Below are 7,779 nucleotides of genomic sequence, written 5' to 3'. Positions count from 1 at the left end.
CTTCTGAACTGTTGACAGCCGACACCGGCTTACCCCCATTGAAAGGCTTGGAGGGGCCAAGACAATTTTTAATATAACTCAGATTGGATTCGTCTGAAAGAAAAAAGTCAAATGCACCTAGGATTCTTCAAGGGTGAGTAGAGCACAGGTTTATTTAAATTTTTGGGTGAACTAACCCTTTAAATAAATTATGCTTTTGGGCACAATTAGCAAGCTAACCTGCAGTACAATCTATATTTTCAATTCAATTAAAATATATATACATTTGAATTGATAAATTTTAGCGCGTCCTCAATAAGCACCATTTTTGAAGAGTGCACTTGTGAATAAATGAAGGGATTTAGTTTCCACAACAAAGCATCATACTACAGTTGCTAATCAGTGAGTTATGTCGTTGTTCGGGAAACTGCAGTTGTACTGTAGTCATAACTAACACACAGAGCTCTATAGTAAAGACACAGGTTATAGAATATGTGACCTTTGACCTTATTCCAATACAGTGGTTGTTTTGCTGTAACAGCAAACAGACATACTCTAAAGTCTGCCACTATAATTATCTCTCTCTCTTTTGTTGTGTACTAGAGTGTGTTGCAGGCTGGTGGAGGGTGATTCAGTCTGAACTGAATGACTGCTCTAACAGAACGGCACCAGTGACCTTATGGAAGCATCATCATCTCACCCTGTGGCCATCTGGTAGTGTGATCCTCTCTCACACACTCACACATCCACCTCTCTTTTGAAAGCATGCATGCTCGCACGGTCTTACACAAACACACAGGAACACAGTCATAAATATGTGAGCTCATATACATGAGCGAGAACAAAAACACATGCTTGCACACTAATATTCTCTCTCCCCTTGGAGGCATGCATACACAAAATGTGCAAGACTAAAGACATATGCTTATACTATTGCATAAAATCATACAAATACATACTTATATACAAGTATGTAACAAAAAATGTAATACTGAAAGGGGAACAAATGTGAAATCTTAAAGGAATGCTTAAAAAAATTAAAGATTTGTGATTAATCTCACCTTCATGTTGTTCCAACCTGAATGCTGTACAAAATGATTACATTTCATTGGTTTCATTGGCACCATATTTCATATCTGAGTAAGATAGCAGATACATTTCAGTATGTTCTTTACAGCTGTAATATGATTTCAGATCAGGGTTGGAAATTAACTGTGGTTTGGGGAAAAATGCAAACAAACTAAACATAAATTTTCCTCAAATTCAAGATATGAGTACAAAAAAAGGCACAATAAAACAAAATGATTATGTGTGCAGCGATTAAACAAATTTAACCTTTTGTCTCCCATGGACAATAACATCATGGGTTTGGAACAACATGACTGTGAGTAAATAATTGACAGAACCTTTTTTTTTTGAGCTGGTATATATATATATATATATATATATATATATATATATATATATATATATATATATATGTATACACACACACACACACACAGACACAAATGCACATATGTATAGTTTTTGTTAATATTTTTAATTATACTTTTTTTTACTTTTTGTTTTTAGATATTTACTTTTTTTATTGTTATATAGTTTTTTAGTCTATATTACTCTGTATAGTTTTAGTTTATTTAGTAAAAATTTTCTTTTAAAGAATTTTTTTTCATTGTTGTCTTGGCATTAGCTGAAATAAAATTTCTAAACATAAAAATTTCTTTATATTCTATTTAATTTCAGTTAATGTTTATTTTATTTCAAGTCATGGATTTTAGTTTAAAGTTAACGATTATAACCCTGCTGCTAAGTGGCCATTTCTGTTTCGTAATTCATATAATCATATATTACACGTACTGATGTGCTATTCCAAGCACAAGCTTAGTTAGAGCTGGCATGTACAAAGAGACTCTAAATTCATTCATAATTCATATTTCATTTTTCACCGCCACCTATGCACTTCTGTCCAGTTCAGTGGCTCTGCCAGTGGAGTGTCTGCAGCTAGTGAGTGCCATCATGTCGGGGTTGAAAACATGTTCACAGGGTGAAGCGTGGTGTGGTTGGCAAGCTTAACCAGCAAGTGCAAATGACTGGGATGCCAGCAGAGCATGCCCTGATCTGTACCAGACACGCACACACAAGCCTCTGCGCTACAAACAAACATACCTGCACATAAACTCTGGTGCTATGCACATGGACACGTGCACACATACACTCGCACAACATGTGCATGACAGTCTGTGGATCCGATGGACGAGTGGATCAGAGGAGGAGTGGCAAGCAATATATGAGGAGAATAAGTCTCTGGTATTCACTCTCTTTTGCTTGGAAGCTTTGTCATGCAGTCAGACAGCAGCTGGGCAGGGAGGTTACAGACAGCATGTGTGTCTGTATGATTTAAACAGGACTGCTGTGAGTTTGGTTTTAACTTGGTCAGGTCAGTACACACAATTCACAACTGTTTTCATCCTCCAGAAACAGGGCACTGGACACGGGACCTGTTGTTCCTGGGTGGACTTACCTCTGACATCACAGAGAAGGGTTGATACAAGAAAAGTCTTGTAAGGATGTTGATCCAGGAACATGTGCTTCTTCCAATATTGAATGTATAGAAGTGCAAGTTTATTATGTCTTTGATAGTCGCTGATTTATTAAATAACCAAAATCTCTCACAGTTGACTTTTCTGATTATATGTACCTTTTTATTGTTACAAATTTTGTTTGCATCATTTGTGTTAGCAGACATTAGATAACACACAATCTTTCTCCATAAACACTTGTTGTCACAGACGCTATAGATGGAAGAGCATTTCTGACTCTCCGCCTCTTTATATCTTTTTTTTTTTTCCAGAGGTTATGTACTACACTGTAAAAAAAATTAATTAGACAGATATTTTTTATTTTTTTAGACTATTTATTATAAGGTCTGATCATTTCAAAGTTACCCTAGTAACATTTTACAGTTTGTTCATTATTATTAATTTAATTCTCTCACCATTAATGTCTGATTTACTTCAGGCCCAGAAAACGGCAGGCTGATTTGGAATTGCAGTGGTTATACTTGTTAAAATACTCCGAAAATGGCATTTCAAAAACTCATTAATATCTTCATGGGCCTATCATCTCCTACAGACAGAAATACACAAGACCCAATGACAGCTCTCGTGACCCGCCTGCCGAACAGAAGCCAGGATACTAGTTAAATCAAGAATTAAAATCAATTAAGGACAATAAATAGCAGGTTATTAACTACAGCAGTCAGTCAATTTTCAGAGAGTTGATCACCATTGAAATTTTCCACTTTTTTCTTTGTTATTTATCATACATTTATGTCTAAAAATAAAAGTCAGCAGTATTTCTGCCAATTGAGTCAGAATATATTTTGGGGCATAGTATTTAGTACACACACACACTCACACACCCTTCTGAATTCCCCTCTGTGGCCATTTTCTTGTTTGGTTTTACAGGGCAGTCGAGGGAGCCTGGATACAGAGGGGAACTGTGAGAAGTGGCAGAGGGGTATGTAATCGAAGAGGCCAGCAACTCTTTATAAATAGGCTTGGGTGCTATCATTGTAAAGTGAGGAGGAATCTGATCCTAGATCAGTTTGCCCAGACTTTCATGAACACAGGCACACCCAGGATGAACCCAGAGAGGAGAAACAGGGAGCATGAGGGAAGGATATGAGGATATAGATAGACAATATGTGGGTGAGGGACAGCCTCACTTCTTCTGTGACAGGTGTAAGACACTGAAGAGAGAGAGTGGTGCAAAACTTTCTGGATTAGATCATCACATTGAAAAGGTATGTCAAGCCTGTGCTTTAATTATAGTTTGAAGTTTACTAGGATGAAAAATGACCTAAACACAGATAAGGTCTAGTGCAGCAATCACAGTTCCATCCATCCAGCTTCAAAGCAGAAGTCACTTTGGATAAACGATCCACACTGAATTAATAAACCTGGATTAAGATTTGTATCTTAACGTTTTTTAATCGTTCAGTCATGCGCATCACAAAGCTATTATAACACTGTGGACACAAAACAGTCAATGTTTCAAGCTTTTTGTCATTTTATTGTCTTGCATTTTAACAAGCGTTTAAAAAGAAAGATTTGTATCATCTCTGCTTTTTCATTTCAAGTCACGTCTGTATAAGTTTTAATGCCCTTCCTATAAATCAACTATAAGTCGATCTGAGGATATCTTTAACATATAATTACGCTGGTCCGTGAATGCCAGAAATTATTTAATTGTTATTTTATTTTTGGCTCTGAATGTAAATGATTCTGGATGCCTCTGCTTTAAGTAATTTCCGTGTTCATAACGAATATAACAACGTAAAACCGCGTAGAATATCACACGGATTTCACATAACACAGAGAGAGCGTGAAGTATATCTCATTATCTAGGAGTATTGACACTGTTTTATAATAATTGCGGTTATGCTGAGTCTCTCTGAATCGCCGAGGAGATAAAGTTAGGCGAATATACAACGAACACGGATACAAACAAGCTTTATATCTTTAGATTGCGCTCAGATCAGACATCCACAACTTTACTACACGTTTACTTCGCTTATACGTGGCTAACATTTTCTCCATGAATCCGCGTCAAATAAGAGACAGGCACAACAAAGTAGTGTATATATATATATATATATATATATATATATATATATATATATATATATATATATATATATATATATATATATATATTAATGGCATTATCTTTAATACAATTCCCTGTAACACTGATAAAGTTGACAGACTGTTTATTATAGCGGCTACAATTCATTTCTTATTAATCGCTTACGTCAAATTATAACTTATAGTGAACATGGGCTTATTAATTTTTAAACAGATTCCAAAAAAAAAAGAAAAGAGAGAGAGAAAAAATCCATTCATTTTGTCAGAAGAAAAACATTCTCTTAAAAAACATGCTATTGTTTTAATCCCCTGCTGTTATAGTAGTGGTTAAAACTGGTCCTTGTGTATCAAAGAAATGATAGAAATACAGACGTCACAATGTCCTTTAGCAAACGAATACACATCTATTCGTTCAATTATGGCAAGAAAAATGCTCTTCTTCACAGAGATTAGGCTAATGTTGGAATTGTTCACACGGATCCGTGGGTTTCTTATAGGCTAGATGACTGTCCAGTTCTTTGAATGAAATTTACATTAACATTTTGGTGTATTTTGGAGCAGTTCTGAATCTGTGGAGCCTACATCGATAGTTGTCCTTTTTAAAGAATTGATTTTTGCATTAATGCGCATTTAGGTAATCCGTCCTGTGTCGTAGTTGTCAGTTTACTGCCCTAGAAACATATATTCAGCATTGTCATTTATTCCAAAACATGGAGAAAAATTATCACATATGCTATTAGTTCATATGTTAAACCTATGTTAAACTTTTTAAATTACAGGTTACTTATAAACATCTGTAAGAATATATTTAAATTATAGCCTACTTTTAAACATTCTACTTGATGATTGCAAATCATATTTAGTTTTCTATTTCTTTAACCTGCTGCAGTGAAATTTAAATAACCCTGCTGTTCTATTAGAACACATGACGATTCCAGGGATCCTCGAACCTGTTGTGAAGCAAATGCAAATATAGAGAGATCCTTTAGTTCTCGTCAGTTACATTTCATAGGCTAATACAAAGAGAGGTCGCGAGTAATTTATTCTTTTTAAGTCTTTACCAAAAAACACATTGTCATAGACCACCACAGATGATCTGCATAGGCCTATAAAGGAGCACGTTTGTTCCGCGGGTGTTCACAGATGAACTTTTGGGTCCGTGTGGAGAAAAGTTCGTCTGTGGCCCTGTTTCACAAGAGCAGAATCCTGTAATTGATCAAAGAACAGTCTTTATTAAATGGCAGACATTTAATTTTGCACTGCAGTATTAAAACATTAACAGGACATTTAACATGACCAACATGCTCGCTATAAAAAATAAAAAACTGTGAAATTACCTCGCAGCGTAAAAACTTTGTTATCATCAAAATAAAATAAACATAATAAACTAAACATCATCTAAAGACCTGATGGGTCAAGTTTGGGCCAAGGTCATCTCCAGTAAACTCAACAGGCCCCAGTGCACTGTCAAGGCTGATGGTCCCTTGGATATATATATTTTTTATCACCTTTAAAATAGTTTTACTAAAATCTGACTAAATGTTTTTGTAAAATCCATTTGTCTCATCAGTAAAAGGCTTTGTTTGAATATCAACACCTCTTGATAATTAAACTGTCATGCGGAAATTTGTCTGTGTTCAATATGAGCCAACACTTTTAAGTACGGATTTCAAGAAGCTAATATATAAATTGAACCAAGCGGCTGACTTTGTTAAGCTTAATTTCATATCACAATTGGTTATCTAATTGAGTATCAACCGGAATCTTTATTAGCCGTGGAGCGAAGCAGGAAAGCGACAAGCAAAACTCCGTGATGCAACTCTGTTGTAACTGGAGCAATGGTCCGGTTGATTCAGGAGGACACACATACATCACTAGATAAAGTATAATACAGTTCACTGCAAACTATAGCTTCTGTATGCATTCATGTATGTTGGATGTACTTATATAAAAGAAAACTCTTTTAATATCTTTGTGGATACAGGCGTTCCGCCTGAACTTTGTGGTTTACAACTGGATCGCCAGCGTGCAATGACAGTCCTGATTAAACATTCAAAAATCTCTATAGGCATGACAAAATTACTTACTTTGACGAAACATGAATAAATATAGGCCTACTGCAAAAATATTCATACAAACACATATATGCATATACACAGAGACGCACTTAAGAAAGATATCCGTTCTCGCTGTCACTGTGTGATCTGCTCGAGCTTGTCGTTGCAGCGCGTGGAGGAAGACTTGCCTGGCTCCTCGCGCTTCCTACACGAGCGAGCGCACAACCTGCCCCGTATGGCTTGAGCTGTACAGTGAGGGGGACACGTGATCTCATCTGATCCCGTCGATTTTGTTATAGGGTGGAGGGTCTGGGTTTTGTGTACATAAGGTCGTGTGCTCGCTTCTTCTCTCTCTCTCTCTCTCTCTCTCTCTCTCTCTCTCTCTCTCTCTCTCTCTCTCGTAGGCTACTCCAAGTGCCACCGCTCCGCCTCCTCTTTTCGCAACATTGACGCAATGTATAAATGCTGGAACAAAAGGACAACTTCCTTGAAGCTTGGCGTAATTGCAATAAATAGAGATAGAGAAGGGCTTTAGTGACATACTGATAGGTCCGGCATTCTCCCGGAATATCTTTCCCAGCGTTTCGTTTGCTCGACGTACACGTAAAACGGATTTGCACTTTCCCAGGTTATTCCAGTAAGTATCATAAACCAGCCTTTTATTTTCCATATCCAGTCTCTCCAGCTCCGTTCGCGCTCCCCTGCTTCACAAGAGGAAATGTGACGGGGCGAAGCTTTGTTGTTTAGTTGCCATTCACAGCGCGTTTCCAGTATTGGCTGTGCGATTTAAATGTTTGGGGACGAAAGTTGCCGTGTTGTTTACGATGCATTATCGCGCTTATCTAAAATTCACATAGGCTGTGTTTCAGCGGAGGCGGTAAACAGCCACAGTCACACAGTTATCATTAGGTCTGTAAAGAAAGGGGCTAGTTTTTGAATGAATGTTTATTTGTGTTTCGACAAAAGGCGATGGATGCGCTCTAGCTCGCGCGGGGGAAATTGAAGTAGCCTAGAAGTCGCCTAACGTCAATGACACTTTCCACGATTAATTAATTTCGTACAATCGTAAAGGTTGATTAGAGCGGCTCGAG

General features: G+C 36.9%; 1 long non-coding RNA gene across 1 annotated transcript; it reads right to left on the bottom strand.

Annotated features, from left to right (window-relative positions):
* Positions 1–4,989: 4,989 nt before the first annotated feature.
* LOC132143155 (uncharacterized) lies at positions 4,990–7,060 on the bottom strand. Its single transcript, XR_009434202.1, has 2 exons — positions 6,799–7,060; positions 4,990–5,837 (listed from the first exon to the last, which is right to left on the bottom strand). It is a non-coding gene; the product is annotated as an uncharacterized LOC132143155 (long non-coding RNA).
* Positions 7,061–7,779: the final 719 nt, after the last annotated feature.

This window comes from Carassius carassius, chromosome 7, assembly GCF_963082965.1.
Source record: "Carassius carassius chromosome 7, fCarCar2.1, whole genome shotgun sequence".
In the NCBI taxonomy this organism is placed as follows: domain Eukaryota; kingdom Metazoa; phylum Chordata; class Actinopteri; order Cypriniformes; family Cyprinidae; genus Carassius; species Carassius carassius.
The sequence above is the reverse complement of the archived record's forward strand: the minus strand, read 5'-3'. Positions and strand labels throughout refer to the sequence as shown.